Genomic DNA, 26,862 nt, shown 5'->3' with positions numbered 1-26,862 from the left:
TGTATTGACTGGAATAGAACCTGGGACCTTTCAGTCCAAAGGCCAATGCTCTGTCCATTGAGCCAAACCGGCTAGGGCGTAAAGCAGAATTTCTTTAACAACTATTTCTAGTTGTTTTTAGGAGATTTTTCAGCATGAACACCTTTGAAGACTTGTGGTCCTTTGGGGCTTTTATTTGAAGTGGGTTTGGGGGAATTTAAAGTGTAAGGCTACCCAGAATGTAAACTTTCTATTTAGAATAAGTTCCCTATTGCTTACAGTGTAGGAGTGCCTCACAGTTCAGAAACTGAAGGTGGTTGGGTAAGGGGTTGTTGTTGTTGGTGGTGGGTTCTTTCTTTCTCCATCTGGATAACATGGGCACCATTCTTTGGAATCTAGTATTAACAATGACTTCCTCTCCTCTTCCCACCTTCTCTTCCCACTCTCCTTCCCCTCTCTCCCCTCCTCTCCATCATCTTCCTGCTCTTCCTCTTCTTACCCCCCTCCTCTTTCTTCCTCTTCTTTCTCCCTCCTTCCTCTTCTCTTTTGTTTTTAGTACCAAGGGAGTTGTCCAAATAGTGAAGAATACTTTAGAAATTCATACCTACAGTAGCAGAGTCAAGAGTCATCTGAGGGGGTGAGAGAGATAGAAACATCAGTGAGAGAGAATCATGGATCAGCTGCCTCCAGCACGCCCCACACTGGGGATCAAGCCCACAACCCGGGCATGTGCTGTGACTGGGAATCGAACTGTGACCTCCTGGTTCATAGTTCGACGCTGAACCACTGAGCTATGCCAGCTGAGCGTGTAGTCCTTTTTCTTATATATCTATAATTGCCTATGATTTTTGTTTAAAAAACTACACTACCTTTTATGTATTTTTGTGTTTGATTAGTTTTGTCCCCAGAAACATTATCTGCTTTTCTGCCTGGCATATTGGTAGTAATACTAGTTAGTATTATGATTAGATTTTCTCTGTTCTATTGGAGGGAATGAGAGTCCAGGGATGTTACCTGATAAAACCCTGTTTTGAACCTATAACTTCTTTTTTTTTTTTTCCTGAGATAATACACACAGGGTCATATATGGTACCAGAAACATCATTGATGTTAAAAATTTCTAGTATTAGCAAAAATCTCTTCTACAAGCATCACATACTCACTTGGAAACTTGTTATGACATTTCCCCCCTTGGGCCTCATTTGGAATGTGAAATTTATAAACACTCCCATTGTGTCAGATCAGAATGTTAGAAAACAAAATATCTTTGAAGAATCTGACACGTCACCAAACCCAAATTTTATTTCTATTACAAAACAAGTATTGTCTGTTTGGATTGATCACATATAATTAGGAGCTTACTGCAGTCTAATGAAGACCATCTAGATCAGCACTGTTGCAAAAATGCATCTTTGATAATCCATACTTTGTGCATAGAATAAAATTTAATTTTGTGTGTTAGAGAGATTTTGGTCTATCAGATATTTGGTTTAAGGAAGTTTGATGGGGTCACTGTGGACTTCATTCTTCAAATGCAAAGTTCAGAATAGAGTATAATGGAATTTGGAACCTATTCTATCTGCTTTGAATACAGTCCAGCTGTTATATTTACACCAAGATGGACAGAACAGAGCTGGCGCTATGTGGAATTTTTCTTACCTTAAAGCAGGCTATGTGCAGAATTTTTAGTTTTGTTTTTGAAAAGTAGGTAGATTATATTCTTGGTTCATATTGTTTCACAGAGGTAAAATTAGAGGCCTCAGCCTCCTGCTGGCAGAACAAGCTCTCAATTTCTCACTGTCGAAATTCAATCTGATTTCTATCTTTTTCACTAAAAAGCTGTCAACAGCAAATAAGCATTCCCCATCAAAGAGCCACATTCATCCCCGAGGTATACAAATTCGTCTCACGGGAGAGGATTCAAGTAATTTAAATTGTTTCTGACTTTTAATTTCTTTCCTGGGAAATGGGAAATGATATTAGCAGGGACTCGAAGTGCCGTCCAAAATGAAAGGAGAAAGGACAGGCGCGGGTACTCCTCAGTGTGACATCTGGGACCTTTGAGCATCAAAGTACAGCGTGTTTACAATGCATAGAGCGGTGTTGCCATCTGCATTCTTGTCTGCAGCCAGTGACCTAATCAGAATTATAGCTTCATGTTCTTAAGATGAATCAATATAAACTCTTTTTTTTTTTAAAGGAGCAGACTTGCAATAGTGGTGTATTGCCAGCATAAAAGTAGAAAATATCTCAAAAATAAAAAAGAAATATTATTCTTTCTTTTTAAAAAAGATTTTTAAAATTGATTTTTAGAAAGAGAGGAAGAGAGAGAGAAACATCCAAGTGAGAGTATAACATTGATCAGCTGCCTCCTGCATGCCCCCTGCTGGGGATCGAGACCACAACCCCGGCATGTGTCCTGCCTGGGAATTGAACCAGCAACCTATTGGTGCATTGGATGACACCCAACCAACTGAGCCACACTGGGCAGGGCAGAAAGATTATTTTTTCTTAGAACTTAGTTTGGGAAATGGCCTTTTCTTTGGAAAAAGATGAAATTCTAGGTATTGTCTTCTTATGTTTACTTCTTTGGGTTTTTTGATTTATTTAAGGTGAAGGTTTAATAGAGCGCATTGGTTTGTAGCTACACATTTATGATGAGCACATGTATTACTTTGCTTGCAGAGTCTCTTTAAATAGACTTGTAAAAATGCCAGCTTTTGGTTTCAAACCGTAAATTTCATGATCTTTCATTCTCTCCTGCCAGTTCATGCAAACATTCTCAATCTCAAAATCTCATTACTGGGATAAGAAGTGGTAGGCATGGTGTATACATACAAGTGAATAAGCTACCTCTCACAGTTAAAGGGCCCCCGCCCGCTTCTGTGCAAATGCATTTGACAGTATTTAGAAAAGAAGCGGCATTTAAGAAGTAGATTTGGAGTGAGCTAGAAATTGACTGCAAGAGTTATCAGATGATTTCTAGGACTTTTAAAGTCCCCCCATTTTCTTAGGAGTATTTTGATTGGTCAAGGTCCCCTTAAAATGAAGATACCTAAAATTAAACTCATAGTTCCTCACCGGCCCCAAACAAAATGCAATCTAACTATATTTTTGATCTAGTATATATGTATATACTGGAGACACGATGCACGAAATTCATGCAAGGGCCTTGGTCCCTACCTCTGCCGCCTTGGCCTCGGCCTCGGCCCCTGCCCACCACGGCTTTGTCCGGAAGGAAGGATGTCCAGTCTAATTAGCATATTATGTCTTTATTATGTCTATATATCTATATCTATCTAGCTATAGCTATGCTTATATCTAATCTATATATATGTGTGTCTACATAAATATCCTGGCTTTATTCTTTTATTTATTCAATATAATTTTTGCAGATCTACCTACAAGGTTCCCACCAGTGAGCTAAGTACCATGCAGTTTTGAAGGAGAATGAGCAATACTGAATCTTAGAGTACGGGCTAGGGAAGATGCATGCTAATTACATCATTACATGTGCAATACATTTTAACAATAGAGAAGTGAGATATTAAAGCAGCACCCAGCAATTCTACCTGATCTGCAGCTGAGTTTAGAAGTTTGGCCAGGTTATGAATGGACACCCCGCAGATGGGTAATTGTGAGCGCATTTGTTCAGCAGGCACCTGCAGGAGGGGGTGAGCAGAGGAGCAGTGGGGCAGTACCGAGCCTTTCCTCTCCTGACCTGAGGGATTCGGCGCTGGCCCTAAAATGCACACACACTTCAGCATAATAGTTAGTTACCCAAACATATGTTAGTTACCCAAACATACTATCTCACAAGGAAGCTTAGCAACTGCCTGGTTTTAGCTAATCAATGCCCTTGGATTTCACCTTTACTATCGGTACCATGTTATGTACTTGAGAGGACTTTGGTAAATTCAGTTTGTCCTCATTTCATTGCATTTCGAGTGACATTTCAGTACCTTTTTTTAGATTAGAATGAATAAAGCTGCTCTGAACACTTGTATACGGGTTTAGGTAGGAACCTAGGTTTTAATTTCTCTTGGAGAAATGTCTAAGAGTGGATTTCTGGGTCATGTGGTATTTGCATGTTTAGTTTTTTAAGAAGCCACCAAAATATTTTCCAGAGCCATTGGGTCATTTTAAGTAGAGGATAATGATCTGATTTATTATTTGTTTTTGTTAAGATAACTCCAGATGGTGCATTATCATGAAGCAAAATTACTTTGCCATGTCTTCTGGCACATTCTGGTCGTTTCACAATCAAAGCATGGTTCAAATTGATTGTTTGTTGTTGGTAGCGGTCAGTATTAGTGGTTTAACATGGTTTTAGAAGCTCATAATACACCACACCTTCCTGATCCCACCAAATGCAGAGCATTATCTTCTTTCCGAAGCGATTTGGTTTTGCAGTCGATGTTGATGATTGACCTGGATCAACCCACGATTTTGTGCATTTGGGATTCTCAAAATAAATCCACTTTTCATTGCCAGTCACAATTCAATGCAAAAAAGACTTTCTTTTGTGCTGTTGAAGCAACATTTTACGGATGACTTCGGTTTTCCATTTGTCTTTCATTCAGTTGATGTGGCACCCATTTTCCTTTTTTAAAATCTTTCCCATTGCTTGTAAATGACCGGAAATTGTTTGCTGAGCAACATTTAATTTTTTTGCAAGTTGTTTTTGAGTTGGACATGCATCTTCATCCAATAATGCTTGTGATTGTTGATCTTCAAACTTTTTCGGTTGACCTGGACGTTCTTTGTCTTTCACATAGAAATCATCACTTTCAAAGCGTTTAAACCAGAGTTCACAAGTATGTTCACCATAAGCTTCCCGAAGTATATGACAACTTTCAGCACCACTTTTCTTCAAAATAAAGTAATGAATTAAAACTTCCCGCAAATGCTCTTTTTTTTTTTTTTGGCACAAAATTCGACATTTTTAAGCGTAAAAATATCTAAGATGTTAACACCTTCAGAAAATTTGACATATGAGGTTCTGAAGCTTGTTGTCAATACAACAAAATAGCATACATATCAAATCGCATATATATAAACATTTGTGTAACTCCATCTATTGAAAAAAAATCCTCATTATTAACTGGTACACCTGGTAGATACCAGCTCAGAGGTCAAAGGGAGACACTAATAGAGATGGGCAGAAGTAAACTTGACCTCAGGCCAAACCTTTCTGACTCTAATCTGTGAAAGGATGAAATAGAACATCCACCTCATAGGATGTTGAAGGTTGCGGGTCAAACACACAGAGAGCTTGCATGGCACGTATAGGAAGCCCAGGAATTAAGAGCTATCATCTTTGAGTTTGATTTCTATTTTAATATTTGCAGGCTCCTCATTGCCTGTATAAAAAAATTTTTTTTATGCCTCCTTAATTGCCAGGGGTTTCCTTGTTTGTTTGTTTTCTGACTCAATTATAAGAAAAGGCCAAATCTCTGTCTTCATGAACAGATGCCAGCCTTTACAAAGCTCTTTGGAGAACGAGACACAACAAAGCATTTCCTTTTGTCCGTCTTGCTGTGCTTCCAAGTACCTGAGATATTCTTGCTGCTGCAGAACCCCAGCCCCACCCCTTTATAAAAGCACTTATGCTGATGGTCGGATTCTGGGTTTAATGGAGAATGTAACAGTAATCGCATCTGGTTGGAGATGGTAATCTAGTTAGTCACACTGCGATGGAACCCAAGTGAATGGAAAACTGAGCTTGGAACTCAGTGAGCTGATGGCCTTAAGAACACAGCCACTGAGAACTTGTCCAATTCCCTCTCCTCTCTGGGTTTCCAGGAGGTAATCAGGAATGTGGGGAATAGTGTATGGAGCTCATACAAGGCACCACAGTCTTAATGTATTTCATTTTATTTAATCCTTTATGTAACCTCATGTGGTAGTTAGCTCTGTCTCTATATTACATGTGCAAAGATAAGCTTGCAGAGGTTAAGTAATTTGCTCAACACTAGTAGTTAGTAGAGTCAAGATTTGAGTGAGTTATGTGTGCAGTGTTGGCCCTTTTCATTTTTTAAATTTATTTTATTTTTAATATATTTTTTATTGATTTCAGAGAGGAAGGGAGAGGAAGAGAGAGATAGTAACATCAATGATGAGAGAGGATCATTGACCGATTGCCTCCTGCACACCTCCCACTGAGGATTGAGCCCGAAACCTGGGCATGTGCCCTTGACCAGAATCGAACCTGGGACCCTTCAGTCTGCAGTGCAATGCTCTGTCCACTGAGCCAGACCAGCTAGGGCTGTTCTTCTTTTTCCCATGTACAGGCTGAAAGAGGTGCAGGAGCAGATCTGAGGTATCTGACCCTCTCTCCTACTTTCTCTAATTCTGTTAATCAGGACGCTTCCAGTCTCGGTGATTGAAACCCAAATCTAAACTGGCTTCAAATAAAAAGGGAATTTAAAGGTTGACAATCTAAAATATTAGCTTCAGGTATAGCTAGATCTAGGTGCTCAAACAATATCATCAAAAGTGATTTCTCTACATCCCTAGATTCTGTAGTTCTGCTTTGGTTTAATTTTCCTGCAGGCTTTCAAATCAGGAAGGTTCCAAGACACTGTGGCTCACTTTTTCACTTTCCAAATCTGTAGAAAAGGCCTCTTGTCCAATTGCTTTGGAAAAGTTCTGAGATTGACTTTGGATTGATGTAGGTCTGTGCCAATCCTGAAATAATCACTGTGGCCAAAAATGGAACTAAATTGATTGGTGAGACCTGTGACATAGGCCCACCCCTAGAACTTGGGGATGTACAAGCCACATAAGCACCAAGTAGAAAAGAGAAGAATATTGGGTTGCTATTATAAACATGGCATATGGACATGGGGTAGGAAAAAAAAAAGGCAGTGTAATACTGTATTAATAGCATGTTAATAAAGCTTTATCTTACTTTTCTCCTATCTTCCTTCTCTCCCTCCTTTCTTGCTATAATGTTTATTAAGTATGTTCATATAAATTATCTTAGATCCTTCTTTGGACATTATAAGATAGGTAATAAGGATTTCTTCTTCGTCTTCTCATTTTATAGAGTAGGACATTGAGACCCAGAAGATGAAATGAGCCTCTTTTCCCTACAAGAATTTGTCCATGAAGAACTGGTGAGGTTCAGTGATATTTATATGTCTAAACAAGAGAGGGATAACTATTTGTGCTTATGAGAAATCAAAGCTGGGACCTTGACCTCATTAGCAGTGAGCTACTAGCTCTTTAGAAAAACAAGGCAGTGAATGGTATGAGAGTACTAATGCACATCCCAAATGTCTAATGTGTTACTAGACTGAGAAGGCCCAGGGGCAAATGCGGCTCATTCGACGACTACAATATGAGCTATGTGTCATTAGGGGCCCTCAGAGAGGATTTATAAAGAAACACACTCTGTCTAGTTAGAAGCGAACCCTCTTCTTTATTCATTGTCAATTGTTTTTTAATGCCGAGGGAATTGGTGCTTAGTCCGAAGAAGCTATAAATGTGTTTGAAGCATAGTCAGACGGGTTCCGTGGTTCTTCTGAAGGGTTATAAGTCACAGGTGCCATTAGCCTGGCTCTCCTTTATCAAAAGGCGTGTCAAGTTGAACTTAGGAAATGAACCACATTGCCTAGTGTGATTATGAATTCGGGGTTTAACAGGCTTCAGTGAATCATCTATAGCTTTTAAAAAATGACAAAACTTTTCAACTACAGTGGACAGACAATATTAGTTTCAGGTGTACTACATAGTGATTAGACATTTATGTAGCTTCAAAGTGATCACCCCGATATAAGTCTAGTACCCATATGACACCATACATAATCATTATGATGTTATTGACTATGTTCCCTATGCTGTACTTTATATCCCTGTGACTATTTTTATAACTGCCCATTTGTACTTATTTTTTTATATTTTATTGATTTTTTTACAGAGAGGAAGGGAGAGGGATAGAGAGTTAGAAACATTGATGAGAGAGAAACATTGATCAGCTGCCTCTTGCACACCCCCCACTGAGGATGTGCCTACAACCAAGGTACATGCCCTTGACTGGAATCGAACCCGGGACCATTCAGTCTGCAGGCCGACGCTCTATCCACTGAGCCAAACCGGTCAGGGCCCATTTGTACTTCTTAGTCTCTTCATCTTTTTGATCCATTTCCTCAACCCATTTCTACCCCCAGATCTGGCAACCATCAATTTATTCTCTGAATCTATGAATCATCTATAGCTTTAAGAGATGTCTTTGTCGGCAGCTCATGCTTTCAAAACATGACAAAAATGGAATGGCTTAAAAATATCATAACTATTATCTAATTATTCTCCATTTTCTATTATGGTCAATTGATCAAAAGGAGGCAGTATACTCCTTTTAAACAGTTATTCACTGAAGGCATATTTCACAAATTCTTATTGTGTACTTTGTGCTTGTGGAGTAATTAGGTTAAAATGAACACATGTGGTCCTTATCGTCAAAAACCGTGTGCTCTAGTTTGGAGTGGGTAACAGAATAGTACAGGAAGATGGGCAGACATTAGGCTGATTTCTCTGCAAATGTTACATAATGTCTCTGGCCTCGGTTTCCTTATGAATGGGCAGATATTAACTCCTATAGAAATAAAACTAAAGAGACAATTTCTCTAGAGTGCCTATCGTGTGGCAAAAATGAGGATGTCAGAGATCTTTGTACTTTTCCTGTTTTCGACCAGTCTGTCTTGGCAACGTACCTTTCTCTCCTGCCTCCCTTCCAATTGATCAAGAACTGAAAACAAAACTCCCCTGGGAGCTAGGGAAGGAGTGAACCTGATTCCTACCCCATTAGTTGCTTCTGAAGCCAGATTAGTGGGGGGGAAAGTCCTGAGGTTTGGGAGACTGTACAGGTGACTTGGCAGGACTAGATTTTTTTGGCCTCAGTTTTCTGAAGTGCAGTTGGCATATTATTTTATCCCCGCCCCGCAATCTCTCAATCTCATCAGCATTTGCACCGTGCTGTGTTCCTTTCCCACTCCATAAGGTCGTTAGGAAGTTACAGGTGACGCCTCTCTTCACATGGACCACATGCCCAGGACCAGGAAGATGCCTTTAGACATGATCTCATTGAGTTACCGCCACGTTTTTCCACTGTAATTTCTCACCGACTTTCATAGGGAGATCCTGAGGGTCCGAAATTAGTGCCCATTGCAGAAGGTTGCAGAGCCCAGACTTGAACCCAGATCTTTCTGACTCCAAAGCCCCAGATCTTCTCTCTGAGCCAGGTTGCAGAAGGGATTTGTCAACAGGGAAGGTGTGACTGTGGCTCTGTGCTTGTGGGCTCCTGGAGACACATCCCTCGGAAGGGGAGAGCCCGGACCTTTTCTCAGCATTCTGGAAAGGACTGTGTCCACGGGAAGTTCTTGCTGCTTCTACAGATTCCTAACAAGTGCGAGTTTGCTTGGAGCCCATTGGGTGATTTCTTTCAGGGTGTCTGCCACTGCAGCTCCGGGCTGCATATCAAACAGGAAGTGAGGCCCTTGGGCCGAGTAAACGGCTGAAGACAGAGGAGGGGGTGGTGGGTGGGGGGATCAGCTCAGACAGGGCAGAGGTGCCTGGGCATCAAATCAGCCCGCGCAGCTCCTTTCATTCCTGTTCATTTGGATGATTATGAAATGCATCGCTTTTTCATTTTGATTTTTTTTCTTCTTGGCACGGAAGAGGGATATTTATCTCATGATAGGATTTTAAAGCTGAGTGTCAGGTTTTGGGTCTCTAACGGCCACTCCAGTATTAACTTCACAAAATACATTATATTTCAATGTATGTGCGGGGAAAAGCAAATCATACCAGAGACCCAGGGTTGAGAATAAGGGGCTCGGAACTGTGTGCTCTCTAGCTCACTCCCCTAGTTCGCTTTGTGCTTTTGGCCCGCCAAATGCCATTCACATAGGGGAGGGATAGCTCGGTCAGGGGGCGCTGGCAGCTCATTGTGGAGAAATGATTGATATTGCACCATCAAAGGTTTCAGCTACCACAGCCGACCATGTCTGTAAATATTAAATAGAAAATTCCAGAAATAAACAATTCATAAGTTTTGAAAAAAAAAGTGCAATGCCTACACTAGCATTTTTCAAAAGTGGAATTTGGAGTTGGAATGGCCAGTGTCTAAATTCCAGCGCTTCCATCCACCAGCTTTGGCACTTTAGGGAGTTTCAGTTTCCCGAAATGGAAAACAGGAACATCATGAAGATTCAGTGGGATGACCAGTCATGTAAAGTATTTAAATGCTGGGCACATGGATGGTGCTCAGAAAATGCTGTTCCCTTTCTCCTCAGTTCCTTTGTTCAGGGCTGATCGATACGGTTAACAAGGAGGCCGAGGAAGACTTTTTGGCCTCAATCTTTATATTCTCTTTTAGAACTCTCTAGAACTCTCAATGGGCAGAGAGAGATATGGGCTAAACAACTTAGGAGAGGAGAGGTGAGATCAGTAGTCAGGCAGAGCGATCAAGAGAAGAGAAAGGAGCCCAGCTGGTGTGGCTCAGTGGTTGAGCGTCGACCCAGGAACCAAGGGGTCGCAGGTTCAGTTCCCAGTCGGGGCACATGCTCGGGTTGCAGGCTCGATCCCTAGTAGGGGCCATGCAGGAGGCAGCCATCAATGATGTTCCTCTCTCATCGATGCTTCTATCTCTCTATTCTTCTCCCTTCCTGTCTCTCTAAATAAATCAATAAAAACATATTTAAAAAAAGAAAAGAGCAGAGAAAGGAGAAACTAAATCATTCAGTACATGTTGGGGGGATGGGAAGTGGGAACAAGTGGAGGGTGAGGAGATAAGATGTGTGAGGCAGGGAAGGCTGAAACGCAGGGTCTCTATCGGGCCCACCTTTTATAGGCTCTGGTAGAATTTTCTTGGATGAGAATCAAAGATCCGCACTCAGGAGGAGAAAAAAGGGCCTGTCTATCTACTGCAGCATGAATTGTAATATTTTTAGATATTTGACCATCATCCCTTAAGAGGGAACTTAAGTACCCCTGCCCAGTGTTCACAGTTTAAGACTCTCTCTAAATATTCTTATGTTAACCTAATTTCAGAGTGTTATTCTCCCTCCTTCCACCCCTCCTCCCCCCAATCCCCATCTCTGTCTCATCCTGTGTCTTTCCTTCTCTAGTTTGGCCATGGTTTCCCTTCCTGGATGAGGCCTGATACCTATCCCTGGATTCCATCTATTCCAGTTGCCCTGTGTAATCCCTCAAATGAAGGAGACCTGTCTCCTGGAACCAGCCAAGCCTCGGTTCGCTTGACCGAGACCCCTTGCTAAATCAATGCTGCTCCCTGCCAAGGGGAATCTGAAAGACTTTTGTCTTTACCAGCCAAAGAATTTTGATATGGTCATTGAACTTGACAATCAAAACAAATTTTAAGGGCCTCAACTTCCTTCCAGCTGTAATACGTTTGAAAAGGCATATACTAAATTACAAATTTGTTTTTGTCTTTTTATCCAAGTATCAATGCAGAAGGAAACAACCTAACGGTAGAGAAATAAAATGAAATAATTAAAAAGTTACAGGATGGCCCGGCCAGTGTGGCTCAGTGGACTGAGCTTCATCCTATGCACCAAGAGGTCACTGGTTCGATTCCTGGTCAGGACACATCCCAGTTGTGGGCTCCATCCTGAGTAGGGGGTGTGCAGGAGTCAGCCAATCGATGTTTCTCTTTCATTGATGCTTACTTTCTCTAAAACCAATAAACACACACACACACACACACACACACACACACACACACACACACACACACATATATATATTTAAAAGGTTGCAGAATTCAAAACCACTAAGTTAAAACCAAGCAAGCCCATCGGAGATAATGGCTATCTGTTTGCAGTAAACATGAAGTGAAAACAATTCATGACGTGTGATAACATTCAACTGAAAGAAAGTAAATTAGATGTAGATAGGCCAGGAGAGGATTACAAACACATTCGGGACCAGGGAGTACAAAGGGAGGGTAGGGGCAGGATTTTATCTTTATTAGGTAATTGAAATCCTGCTTTCTATGCACAGTATGAGTTTAAAGGGAAAACTGAAGTGAGGAGGCAATTAAAGAGGAGAGGAGAGGGAGGGAGGGTGGGAAAGTGCAAAGATCACTAAAAACTATTTGGGTTGGGAGACTAAAGAATTACTGAAGGCCTACTATGTGCCAAATGCTTTTACATATAATCTCATTTAAGCCTTATGACAACCCTGTAGATAGAGTGTGATTAGCAGTCTGATAGCTGATGGGAGAGTAGTTCAGTCATGTAACTTGCCCAATTCTTTTTAGCAAGTAAGTAGTGGAGTTGAGATAAAAGCTCAGGTGTGCCTGACTTTAAAGCTTTGTTCTCTGTACATACACCCACTAGCTCATAACTGCTGAGTAATATTGTGCTACTGAGATCCAAAAGACTGTTACAAACACTATATATGTCTGGGCCAGTAAGGAAGGTGAGCTACTCAAAGTGTTCTGTTACACACACACACACACACACACACACACACACACACACACACACACACACATCTTAGCTCCACATTGAGCTGCCCTGGCATAGGAGTTTCATGCCCGGTAAGACCAGTATCTCTTGTAATAAACATAGCTCTCTGGTCCCCACAAAGGAAATGCCCAGTTGTGAGTTTCTATACTCAAGAAGCCACAGAGCTATGGCTTCCCATCGGGCACTTACGCTTTATTTACACTTTCCCAGGCCAGATGCAAGTTATCTATCGTGGGCCACTTTCACCATAAATAATGGTGCCTGGTAATACAAATGGGATTCCACCTTTATCAAGTTTCCAGTCGAAAGAACAGGAAAGTTAACCTATAACCAGATTTGTTTTTAGAGAAGGAGAAAAGCGTTTGTTCATCCTTCTCCACAAGCTCATCTGACCTTGATCACAGCACAGGGTACAGTCCTAGCACCAGTCAGTATGCGTGCCCGGGTAGATAAGCCTCCTAGCAGGCTGTTTGCTGCCTAGTTCACCTCTTCTTTTCGAGGCTCTGCATATGGGAGACGTTTGTTAATCTTGGTGATCCTGGGGATAGTACAATGTCTTGAACATAGTATAGATACTTGTTATGGTCTGAATGTTTGTGTTCCCCCTGCCCACCCGAAAACTCACATGTTGACACCCTAATGTTCAATGTGATGGTATTATGAGGTGGTGCCCTGGGAGGTACTTAGGTGATGAATGGGATTAATGTTGTTTTTATAAAAGAGACCCTATAGAGGTCCTTTGCCCCTTCTACCAGGTGAGGACATAGTCAGAAGGTGCTGGCTCTAAACCAGGACGAGGGCCCTCATTAAACTGTGACCATGCTAGCACCCTGACCTTGGACTTTCCAGCCTCCGAAACTGTGAGGAATCAGTATTTGCTGTTTATAGACTACCCAGCCCATGGCATTTTTGTTGTAGAAGATGGAACAGACTAAGAACAACACTCAACAGAAAATTTCGTTTATTTAACAACAACAAAATTTAAATTGAGAAAAATCAGAATACACCCAGGTTTCAACCTACTAACCATAACAATGGTAAACATTTTGGTATACTGTACTTCCTTCCAGTCCTTCTTATGTGCACAGGGTACCCATTGGTATGTATTAATATTCCACTGCAAGCTTCTTGTCTTTTAAAAAAATTCTTTTTTTAAAAAAATACATTTTTATTGATTTCAGAGAGGAAGGCAGAGGAAGAGAAAAATAGGAACATCAATGATGAGAGAGAATCATTGATCGGCTGCCTCCTGCACGCCCCACACTGGGGATTGAGCCCGAAACCTGGGCATGTGCCCTGGCCAGGAATCAAATCATGACCTCCTGGTTCATAGGTCGATGCTCAACCACTGAGCCATGCCAGCTGGGCTCTTGCCTTTTTTATAGACATATTTAAAAAACAAAAAGTTATTACATTTTTAGGAGGCTAATTCTTCCTCAACCCATCAACCTTCCACATGAATACTCTTTTTTGGAGACACTCGGATGATGGGATATTCAACATTTGACTTATGTCTACTACTTGCCAAACCACGTGGAAGGCACACGAGGAGGGAGAGAAAAAGAAAGTTTAGTTCTGCCCTCAAAGCACTTGCGTACCCTTCACGGGAAAGGAAGCTTTATATTTTATTTCCCACGAGGTGACTGTCTGATGGCAGCTTAAACTTGTTCTGTTTAATTGAGATGATGCTTTTAAGGGACCAGAAAAGGAAGTTAGACCCATTTAAGAAGTTCCTGCCAAGGAGCCAGTTTCTCAAAAACAAATAATCCCTGCGGATTAGCCAGTCTCTGAAAATAATTTCAACACAATATCCAGCAGATCTTCTGGGAGGCAGGCAAGTCAGCTGGTGGGGAGTGAACATTAGCGACTTGGTTGTCATGGAAACTTTTCTTCCAGACCAGGAAAAAGGCAGTCCTGGGGAAACATGCCATGTGGAAAAAGAGCCCATTTCTCCAGGATCTGTTCTCTCTGTCAATCACAGGTTGATGTCACACTGGGGCTGGGAGTGGAGAGAAATGCAGGCATCCCAGTCACACAGAGGAAAGAGACACTTCCCTTGGTGCGGAGAGAGACCCACGGCGCGTGGTGTGAACAAGAAGTGTGTAGATAGAGGTTAGAAAGTCAAGGTCATAAATGTATTCTATTTCTATTCTTTTTTTCTTTTACTGTTTTTCTTTTAAAAAATGATTTCTTGCAAGTTGTTAAATGACATATTCTCAGTCACCCACAGGTTCTGGATGAGGGTGAGGAGCTCTGTTGATATGAAACCTTGACCAGCATTTGCAGCGCTGGCTCAAGACACATGACAGCATGTCTGCCCAGAAATGAAGTCTGTGTAACCTGTTTAGACTCATAAGAGAAAAAACAGAGTTAAGTTTTGATGGATAAGACAACCAGTCTTATAACAGGGCGTCTTTAAACTGTACTTAGGTGTAAAAATTATTTTAAAAATTTGGCCTAACTTGGTTTATAAATGCTTATGATTTTTGTTAATATCCCCCACATTTCCCCAAATTTATTTGAATTTCCATTATCTTACTAAATAAATTAATTTTTTAAAAGTGGAGTTATAGCTCTAGCCAGTGTGGCTCAGTTGTTATTGTCTAGTGCACTGGAAGGTCACTGGCACATACCCAGGTTGCTAGTTCAGTCCCCTGGGTCAGGGTGTGTACGGGAGGCAACCAATCAATGTTTCTGTCTCACATTGATATTTTTCGCTCTCCTTCTCTCTCTCTAAAGTCAATTAAAAACATAACAAAGGGAGTTATACATCCTTACTAACACATATCTCTCTTCCAAATGCATTGTAGCTAGTATTTACATTTCCAATGCTCTCTTAAACTGCGAGTTCTTCAGTGCTTTGGATGGTGTCTTGTTCATCTTTGTAAACTTAGCATTAGCACAGGGCTCAGTTCATGAGTGTTTGATTCATTGAGCAACTTCCATGTACTAGACTCTGGGATGTATCGATAAACAGAGTTTGTTTAATGAATACTTAGATGGCTGGGTGAATGGATGGTTGGCTATATTCTGGATTTTCTTGGTTTTCTGTTTTGGAGAGCTAAACAATTATTTCACAGGAACAAAATCCATCACACAATTATTTTCCTGTTGGCAGCTTTCTAAGCTGCAGAAAATAATTAAGATAGAAGAACCTCAGTAGGGAATTTTTGACTCCTATATAGTAAAAAGAGAACAGCATGGAAAATGTAAGTCTGGAAAGTAGCAGTATTTAAGGGATAAGCAGAGGGAAAGAGCCACTAAAGTGAATCCACAATTTATTGGAGGCATAAAATTAATTTGCAATGAGAGAGAGAGAGAGAGAGAGAGAGAGAGAGAGAGAGAGAGAGAGAGAGAGAGAGAACTGTGTTAAGGGACTTGTCCCGAAGCTGTGTTCCCATCAAAGCACCTTCTTTTTACCCCGACTCTATGTTTATGAGGGATGGCTGGTCAAGATTAATGCTGTTCCTCTTTCTTGACCAAACTAAGACAGACTCATTAAGGAGACTAAGCAGGCAGAGTCAGAGATAAGAAGAGAGTGGACATTGGTATCCAGTGCTGGAGAGCAGGCAAGTGAGATAAGGACTGTAGTTTGTCAGGTTGTCAGTAGGAAACAGATTGCACTCTTAAACTGAGTAATTTGAAGAGAGTCTCATAAAGAGACCAAAGTGTGGGCTGGGTGTAAGGAAACTCCATGGGATAGTGCCTCTCACCAGGACTAGTAGGAGGGTGATGCCATGACTGGTCCTCAGCCAACAGGGACAAGAGGAGGAAGCAGTTACCAGAATCCGGCATGGGAGAGTGTCGTGGGAGACTGCTGCCTAAGGAGCTCTGACCTCTGGTTGAGGCGATTTGCAGGGAGGGGCTGGAGAGTAACTACCTTGACCTTTGCCTCACTTCTCTTGCCTGTGCTCTCCACTGGCCAAGCCAGAAGGAAGCGAGTCCGGGAAGTAGTCCCTCTAGACCAGCCTCCAGTGTAGAGCAAGTTGGAGGAGAGATGGGAATGGATCCGAATGGGGCAGAAGGTAGATTGCAGAGAGTAAACCCAGGTTAGAACAGGAGTGAAGAAGAGGAGGTGTTAAAGGGAGGAGTTTGGGGACTGACTGGATATAAATTTGAGAAATGGGTGGCAGATATGAGTTAAGATGGCAGACTTTTATTCATGAGTATATGCTGAGCAATATAAAGATACTGACTCAAAAGAGTGTCACAATTTCCCAAGATCTCTCTGTAATTTTCTAGAATTGTGAGGACGAAAAAGGCCAGATCCACATAAAGAGGCAGACGTTAGGACCAACCAGTAAGAAGACCTACGTCCTCCCGACTCCATGTTCAGTGTTCCCCGTAGCTGCACATAAGCTCTGCACACACATTCTCCTACACTGCAGAGCATGGACTCTGCTTTCACTGTCATTATAGCCCTGGCCGGTTTGGCTCAGTTGATAGAGCGTCAGCCTCAGACTGAAGGGTCCCAGGTTCGATTCTGTTCAAGGGCACATGCCTCAGTTGTAGGCTCAATTCCTGGCCCTGGTCTGGGTGTGTGAGGGAGGCAACCAATCAATGTGTCTTTCTCACATCAATGTTTCTCTTTCTGTTTCTCCTCCTCCCTTCCACTCTCTCTAAAAATCAGTGGGAAAATTATCCTTGGGTGTGGATTAACAACACTAAATGTCCTTATAACCCCAGTGCCTATTTCAGTGTTTGAAACATGGAAGGCACTCAGTGAAAATCACTGAGGGCAAAAACGTTCAAATGTTCAAAACCATACAAACATTCTGCAGGCGTAATCTGATGCACGAACACAATTTAGGAATATTTACGATAGCTGAGAAAACAATTTAGCTCTTCAGTAGAGTCCCATCGGTCTTCGGTATCTACTATCTATCTCACTTTTGTCACACCTTCTCTTCCTTCCATAAGTGGTTTACCATAAATGAGTTTTTAACCCCCATTATCAGGAGAGTGTTTGATCCTTGTTTGATAAATCATATCAGCTTTGCACTAGTGCTGGCACATTCCTCATGTGGATTTAAGTGCATTGCTACGCTGTTTCTCTCCTTGAATTTTCTTTGGAAGGCTTTTCTGGTAGTTTTCTCCTACCTTAACTCGTTCCATTTCCAAACTGATACTACCAGGACTGACTGAGAAATAATTCCTGTGTAACTGGTGTAAGGGGGTAGAAAGTTGCTCTTACATAGTCTAACACCGTGTTAAATACAGCTCTCTTGTTTAAGAAGTCTTTTGACATATTTAGAAATTCTCAGTAATATTTTTGAAAGAAAAGTGTGAAAAGAATCTTGATTCTTCCAACTCTTTCATTTTTGACAATTTCATCTCTCTCTCCTAAATTATGTTATTTGAAACCAAATTCTACTTTTTATTTTCATCCATGAAACATAATATTATGAAGTACCACAAAAACAAAATAGCCTGAAAAATAAAATATTAAAATATAATAAAACCTAGAAATTCTAAGTTCTATAACAAAAGGTGAAATTAAAATTTCTACTATACAAAGGAATATGACATATTTCAGTCTGACTTCTGGGGAGTACAATATACAGTAGACAGACACATAATATAAAAAAGATAATAATTCAAGTTGAGCTTTATGTTTCTATGATTTTAATGGTTTGTTTTTAATCCTTAAGACTAAGCCCTCCAAATTGTTGTTTAAATTACTGTAATAGGTATAGTTGTGCAGCAAAAGCATTTTAAAATGTGCATTGTTGCAAAATGTGTACTTTCACACACCAAGGTACATAACATTTTTACTTCTTTGGGAGCATTTTCATTTTAAGCGTCCATGTTAGATCAGCTGAAATGATATACATTTTGCACACAAATATTAGAAGGTTGAAATAGCCAACACGATTCTTGCATTGTGGAGACTAGACACATGGATTTGTGATTATAAAATGCATCCAATTCATAGGGTCTGTTATAAACAGGTTGTTCCTCTAAATACTCAGTTAGCATTTTATTTTTATTAAAATATTGAAAAACTATCCAGTTGACTGGAGTACTTCATTTTGAACTTATTTTTTTTGGTGTGCATAATAATTGTGCACACTATTTAAATAATTGTGTTTTTTCCTAATAATTTCAGTGCTAAAAATTCAATCTATGGTAATTAAAAATAAATCTTTGAATTGAGCATATCAGTTATTTTCCCATATACTTTATTGAAAGTGATAAAAATGGGTAAGATTTAACCATTGTGCCTATTTCCTGTGAAATATCAAGGTTTCATTTCATTAAATTTGGGGATTTTTTAAGGAAATAATATGATGATACTGAAAGAAAGGAAATAAAATTCTTAGAAAGGTCTCAAAAGATTATTAATAGATGAGATTTGAATACGACTGATCAGATGTTGGAATGGATGCTTTCTTTCTGATTACCCACATTGTCTGGAAGCTGTTCAGCAGAACAAAGGGTTTTATGGATGAAAGACTGGTATGAAGAAACATGAATGTCAACTCAGGCTCTGAAAGACAGCCTGCTAATGAAATATTCTAAAGTCATTTTCAAGGTGGTTGAAAGTTCTCACTGTTGTGCACCATTGCTTTTGATACAAAAATTATATACATCAAATAATTATACCAATGTTGGATCCCGGGACAGAGAAAACAACATGAGCTCATCTGCATGCAAATGTTATGGAAAACTTGTGTATCACACCTTATTTCCACGAGTAAAAATGATCAGATGCCTGATAACATTAAACTTCTTACTTCTTTCACATGGAAAAGACTTTTTCTGCTCTCTAGCTTATGCTAACTAGCTGTGATCCATGATTTACTATCTCATTGGTTAGCTCTTTATGTGCAAAGTGTAGAAAGGAGATGATTATCTTTAAAAATTGAACTTTTCCAAAACATCCTTGAGTCAACTTTCCCATAAATGCAAGAAGTAATGACTTTTCCCCAAAGATCCATTGAGCCACTCTATTAATATACATACCTGCCCTTGACACCTACTTATACTCTCTTTTACAGTATGTACTCTCTTTTAGGAGGTATGTATGTAAATAAACATATGTCACATATGTGTGACCTATACCTTTATGTAGGTTATAATTTGATGTCCTTGGAATCCATCTGTATCAGTTTTCTGTGACTTTGATTTTAATCATGCAAAAATGGTGAGGACTCTTAGCAGGATAACAGTGGTTCTATGACATAAACAAATTAATGGGAAGAATGGCTCACTTGTTTTTTAAACACGCCATATCAGATTGAGTGTGGGACATCTCCCTCTCCCCTGTCATAATCCCAGGTGACTGAATCGTAGTGGCCTCACAGCAGTGTTAACCTTTCTATGCCTGGGTCTGAGTTGGGCTTGGTTTGTGAAGGGTGGACTCTATCTCCATTCCATTTTACATTTTCACAAATTAAATTGTAATTAAAAACACCAAACAAAAATTTTGTATGATATTTAATGCTCTTTGGGACTGGCCTGGTATCAATCTTTCTGACCAATCTGCCATCTATATATATATAAAAGCCTAAGTGACCGTTATGACCTGTCGACTGGTTGCTATGACGCGCACTGATCACCAGGGGTAGACACTCAATGCAGGAGCTGCCCCTTGGTGGTCAGTGCACTCCCACAGCGGGAGCACTGCTCAGCCAGAAGCCAGGCTCAGGGCTGGCAAGAGCAGCGATGGTGGCAGGAGCCTCTCCTGCCTCTGCAGCAGTGCTACCAAGCAGCGGAGGCAGGTGTAGCAGGCTGGCTCGGGCTCCTCCGTGGCTGCCTGCCAGTTTGCACACTACTACATCCTTTGGGGGATGTCGGACTGCCGATTTAGGCCTGATCCCCACAAGCCTGGTGGGGATCGAGCCTAAACCGGCAGTCTGACATCCCCTAAGGGGTCCCAGATTGCGAAAGGGTGCAGATCAGGCTGAGGGATCCCACCAGTGCATGAATCCATGCACTGGGCCTCTAGTAGTATATAATGTGTGATTTCAATGTGGCTTTTGAGTTTTGGTTGCTTATTTTTTTGCCTCTCTGTGAAATTTAGGGTTAGTGCTCTCATAAAAAGAACCTATTTGTCCCTTCAAGTCCTTTGATAAGCCTGAGAACCTCAGATATATTTACAAGAAAGTTGTGGTGTCATTGCTTTGAAAATCTAAAAGGCTAATTTCTTGAAAATTATACGCCTTATATATGACAATCTTTAGGCAATCTCTTAATAGTTCCCATAATATGGATCAGCCCATGAATTCCTGAGAAAGATTAAAAATACATTTTCAACTTCTTTAAACTTTTAAAATCTTAAATGAAATGCTTAACTCTTTTTAAATGTGTGACGCCATCCATCACAATTTTATATTTAGACACATAATAATGTATAATCTCAGCTCACTGTCCACTTGTAAAAATGGGAAGAGACTTGGAGAAATAAGCAATTTCCCAACAGAAAATTGGAAATTCTGCCAACCAATTCCAGGTGACCTGCCATCAATCAGCGTTAAATTCTCCTGGGCTATTGTTGAAGGGCATTGCTATTAGTGGGGGGCTTCACCTGGTGACTAATGGTATATAACACATACATTGAAGAGCTATAGAACTCGCCTGAATCTGTAACTTTCGGTAGAGACCTTTCCCAGCAATTGAGAAAGTGAGATTTTTAAAAAACCTTCTTGCAGTTCCCTTATTAAAATATCTGTTTTTAGAGAAATAGGTGAAATGATTATGCCATGCAATTAAATTAAATTAGCTGACAAAATATTTCTTTATGACTAAACTGTTTAATGTAGGCATTTGGAAATATGTGGTATCATTTAGAATATGTGCAGATGTGACAATTATTCTGATTCTGAAGTTAAATAAGAAGTCTCCGTTTGTAATAAAATTTCCTTGTTTGGTCTTATTAGGTAATTATGATTAATGTCTGAAATGTAATGTTCCACGGTTATAATTTCCTTGTTTGCTTGAGCGAGTACATTAGGAATTCATTAAAAATGCAAGCTCTTTCAATACCTGGAAATTACAAATGGAGTGAGGACTTTGCTGGAGGTTAGGCAGCATTTTTCAATAAGAAACCATGAGTGGGGTGAACCAACAGCTGGCAGATAATGATGATGGATTTCTAGTACTGAAATGCAGGAATAGACAAATGGGTTTGTTTGTTGATGTCAAAAATCAAACCCATTCTGATGTAAAGCTCTAATTGCAAGGTATAGCTGTCATTCCTCCATCTCTTTAACTATAAAAGCTGAAGCAGATAAAAAAGTGGCTGGTGCTGATGGGTAAGCTACGGATATATATGAAGGCAGCTAAGAATCTGATGTTCTCAAAAAGAAGTTTGTCTGAAAGTAGTGAAAACAGCAAAATCAATCAATTGATTGCTTGATCAATCAACTCAGCACTTCTGGAGCACCTGTCTGACCAGATGGTTGTGAAGATGAAGTCTATAAAACACCCAATCTTGTGTTTGCTCTAACTGGAAAGTATCATTTAAAGTGTTGCCCCATTTAAAGTGTCATTTAGTTGTGTTATGGTCAATCAATTGATTTTTGTCCATTTTGGTTAGAATGAGGCAGTAAGGAGCCCTTGCATCCCCTGGGAATGTTGTCTCAACCAAAGAAGGCTAAGCTTTGTTGTCACTTCCTCTTCTTATAAGGACACCCATCATTAGGGCTTCACCTTCATGACCTCCTAACACCATCATATTGGGAAGCACAGTGTCATGGGCTAGGCTTGAGAAGGGAGGATGAGTGATCCACACTGAATCTTCAAAAGATTAAATCCACTGGGTCCCATCAGGAAAAGGGGAACTAAGACCAGAGAATGGGGTTCTCCAGTAGTTCAATTCTGCTTCATATTTAAGCCAAATGGGAAGGAAACAGCCTTGAAATTCTGGAGCCTCCAGAATAAAAAAGGAGAGAATTAAGCATGGAGGGAGCTAGGATGATCCCCCACTGTTGGGTTCTCCAGCATTTTTCTTATTGATTGGTCTTTATATGGATGGTATATGAAGCTCTTCAGGGCCAGACCCAAATCCAAGTTCAGAAGACCACTACTTCTATGGGAAGTCTGCTTTTTCTGTTCTAAACCTGCCCCTACCATGCTCCCCATGAATCCTATACTCATGGCTAGCCCTCTGATTACAACCCCATGCTCCAGTGATTCTTTGACTACCACTCATCCGATTACTAGGTCTCCAACCAGGGCTGCCTAGAATATTCTGTCTCCTTTAATTATCTTGCAAATTCCTACTTACCCTTTAAAAGTTGACTCCTGTGTGATTCCTTCCAGGGAGGCCATCCCAAGGCCGAGTCTGATGTATGCCATGACTTCCATCTTCACTTCTAAAATGCTTCTTTGGCATTTTGTGCTGTTTTCTTGTTTTGTTTTTTTAAATTGTAACTAATCTAATGGAAGTGTTTATTTACTGTCTGTTAAACCTGTTAAGCGGCGAGTCTCTTAAGGATAAGGAGTGTGACTTATCCCTTTCCATATTATACTCAGATAATAAGGGTCCAGCACCTAAGAGGTGCTTAATGAATATGTAAATGAAGAAGTGAATAAATGAATGCACAAGAGCTACTCAAGTCTGAGGCCATGCTGCTGAAGCACCAGTCTCTTTAGCATCATGCCTGTTACCACAAGATAAACAGAGGAACCCCTCACTGCTTCAATTTGATTAACACGTAGTTGTACCTAATTTAGAGAGGCCATGGTAAACAGGTTGCCAGTTACACACTTATCTTAAACAGAAAGACTCTTCTATACCTCCTGGTTTTTGAGAGCAATAGTCAAGTGGGATGTTTATTTTTGAAAAGCAATACCACATATTAATACTGTCACTGACTATCTTGCATGGGAGTCCTTACGCGTCAGGTGCTGTGCTAAGTACACTGGAACAGAATTAAATGCTTAGAGCCATCTGCTTGCATTTACAGAAGGGGAGAGGGATTAGAAAAGCGAAGGGGCTTCCCCTGTGTTTCAGAGCCTGTACTAATCTCGGCTGGGGACCTAACCCTGGCTGTTCCTGCTCCAGAAGCTGTGCTTCTACCCATCGTGAAACCCTGCCAGGTCTGGGGCATCTGGGAAGTCTATAATGCTTTGCTCATTTTTATATTTTATTTATGCCACCCACTTGAGTCAGAATGTCTATAGCTTTAATAGGGAAAAAAGACCATTGTAACTAATAGCCAACAGGGACAGGACCATTCCGAAGTAAAGCAAGATTCATATCATGTAGTTCTATAAGAGCAAATCCATGTTGCAACCTGGATATGTGGCCTCACCTGTAATCGAACCCACAACCCTTCGGTGCATGGGATAACACTCCAAGCACTGAGCAACACTGGCCAGGGCTTAAGTGTGTTATCTTTGCACCTCATAGCCAGTGGTAGTGTGGGAGGGACTGGGATGGGTTTTGGGGCAGGCAGACAAATTTAATTCCTAGGCAGGTCTTCCTCTTACTAGCTTATTGACACTTGGGTCTTTAAACTCTCTTAGCCTCAGTTTCCTCAACAGGAAACAAAGAGTATCTAATGCTAGGGTTGTGGGTACTAACTTCAGTTATGTGACAAAACACTTGGCACAGAAAATGCGCTTTATCGAATGAGCTATAGTCATAGTTAATAACATTAACAATAACAATCCATCATAATGATAAAGATATTAGAATAGTAATGGAGCATTATTTTGTACATGTCACGTAATCATTAAACAGAATTACTTGTAATTTGTTTTCCATGAAGTGGTACAATGCGGAAAAAAGATGGTTTACTTGAGTTGTATCCCATTTGTGTACTTTATTTTAAAATGAGATATTCTTCCCTTAATAGGTACTTAAGATTGTGCTGTCTTCCTTCATTTGTTTGAATAATTACTTTATGACTAAGACTTATAGAAACCTGATTAAAAATCACCAATAATACTGTTTCTTTTATACTCTTCATGCTATTTAGGAGGCTGTGAAGAACGATTACACAGGAATAAAAAGCTGACTATTTAAGCAGCTAAGTAGTCGGTATCATTTGCCCACCGCCCCTTTTTTTTCCTTGCTTGGATTTTCAAGATAATCTGTGGCCTTTTTTTTTGGTAACAGTGAGTAATTGAGCTCTCCTTTGGGAACCTAGAAATGAAAAAATAGAAAAGGAAAAAGGAAAAGACTTTAAAAATGCACACAGTCACAAATACTGGTCCTGCATACGAATCCCAATCTCTGCCCCCGGGCATGCAGAGCCCTCCCCATCAGGGTTCCTGTCCCCACCCCAGTGGCTCTCAGGAGAGCCGGGAGTTCAGAATCAAACAAGCATCTATGCTAATCACACTTTCTAGGCATTTAAGGAAACCATTTATCAGAATCAGGATGTTTCTAAAGTGGTGTTTGTCAGCTGAGACATTTAGATTTGTTCTAATGACAAAGAAGAATGAGGTTAAATTAATCAAGTAATCACCAAACTTTTGCTTGGATAAAGAAATGAAACACAGTCTGGGAATCAGATGAAGGGTTTCTATAGAGCAGGGTTTATGAGGCCATTGAAAAGGTATTTCAGGCCTGCCTAGTGTGGCTCAGTGGTTGAGTTTCTATCCATGAACCAGGAGGTCACAGTTTGATTCCCAGTCAGGACACATACCTGGGTTGCGGGCACATCCCCAGTGGGGTGTGTGTAGGAGGCAGCTGATCGATGTTTCTCACTCATCGATGTTTCTAACTCTCTGTCTCTCTCCCTTCCTCTCTGTGGAAAATCAATAAAATATATTAAAAAAAAAATCCAAAAAGTATTTCAGAAAGGAGGAGCAATGCCCAGTCCTCTGGACTGCCTAGTCCCCAGGGAGGTTTCCCTCTTTGTAGTAAAAGCATAAAAGTAAGAGCAAGGTAGCAAGTGTGTCTCAAAATGATTTTTGCTTCACTTAAGAGGCACACATTTAGAGATTACATGATCTCTATATCTGTCTGTTACCTGTCTTTCTCCTTATCTATCTGTCTGTCTATGTCTGTCTCAAAACGTGGAGGCAGATCTACCTCATTCTCATTTAACTTTATAATTTGATTGGTCCTTGAAATTCCAATTCTAGGAACAATGACATAGAGTCAAGACTTGGAAGATTACCTTAAAGCTCCAGGCCTACTGTTAATTGGCTACATAACCCTCTTGGTCACCTTCTCCACCTAAAACTCAGTTTCTCACCAGAAATTTATTAGCATGCTGTAGATAACCTGGCCCAGTGTTACACCAAGTGTGGTCCGAGGGCCAGCAGCATCCACACCACTTGGGAGCTTGTTGAACATGCAAACATCTCAGGCTCCACCCCACACCTATCGAGTGAGAAATTCTGGTGTTGGGTCCCAGAAATATGCATTTAAAAAAGTGTATTGATGTCAGAGAGGAAGAGAGAGGGAGAGAGAGACAGAAACATCAATGATGAGTGAGACACATCGATTGGTTGCCTCCTGCATGCACCGTGACCAGGGCCAACGATGGAGCCTGAAACTGAGGTATGTGCCCCTGACCAGAATCGAACCTGGGACCCTTCAGTCTGTAGGCCAATGCTCTATCCCCTGAGCCAAACCGGCTAAGGCCAGAACTACCGGTATGCATTTTAACAAGTTCTTTAGGTTATTTGGATATACTCTAAAGATTGCGAATTAGTACTAATCTATCCCACAGAGATAAAAAAAATGTGATTGATTAGATGAGGTGTAGCCAGGATTATTTAACTATAAGTTTCACTCTTGTTGGAGGGACTGGGAGTCATAGTGAGCTGCCAATAAGTCAACACGCTCTCACTTGGTAACCAGAATAGCTGGGGGACTAAATGATTCCTGGTGGGTCAGGTTCCTGGCCACCTTTCAGTGTGGAGGCTCTAAGAGACGCCACTCAACCAACTGAGCCACACCGGCCAAGGAGTGTGTTCCTATTTTCCTCAAAATATTTGGTTAAAATTAAGAATGATTTGCATTGGATATAGTTCCATTACTGCCCAGTATCTATTGCCACTAAGCCTCTCACATTGAGTACGGTCAGTCAGCAAGTGTTAATTGAATGCCTATTGCCTGCTCAGTAAGGTCTTTCAAGAGGTAAAAAAATAGGTGTTCACATGGCATTTGAGAGCTGGGCAATCCACGTGGTTAAATAACTTCTTATACCTGTGGAAATTGCAGCACAGAGAGGGCAATTGGCTTAATCAAGGTCACTTTCGCACTCCCAGTCCTAAATCTCCCGAATGCCAATCAAAGACTCTTTCCTTGGAATCCCATCGGTATAGTTTTGCTTTTAGAGGATTTATCATCTATTTGTGAACTTCTAATCAAGCATTTACTCCTTTCTCTTTGCCACTCAGTAAAAGGCTTTTTATTTCAATTCGCTTCCTAGGTGTTCTATTATTCTACCAGAAGTTTTCAAAGTCTTAGAAATTA

Source organism: Eptesicus fuscus, chromosome 21 (genome assembly GCF_027574615.1).
Source record: "Eptesicus fuscus isolate TK198812 chromosome 21, DD_ASM_mEF_20220401, whole genome shotgun sequence".
NCBI lineage: Eukaryota > Metazoa > Chordata > Mammalia > Chiroptera > Vespertilionidae > Eptesicus > Eptesicus fuscus.
This window is presented reverse-complemented; position numbering follows the sequence as displayed.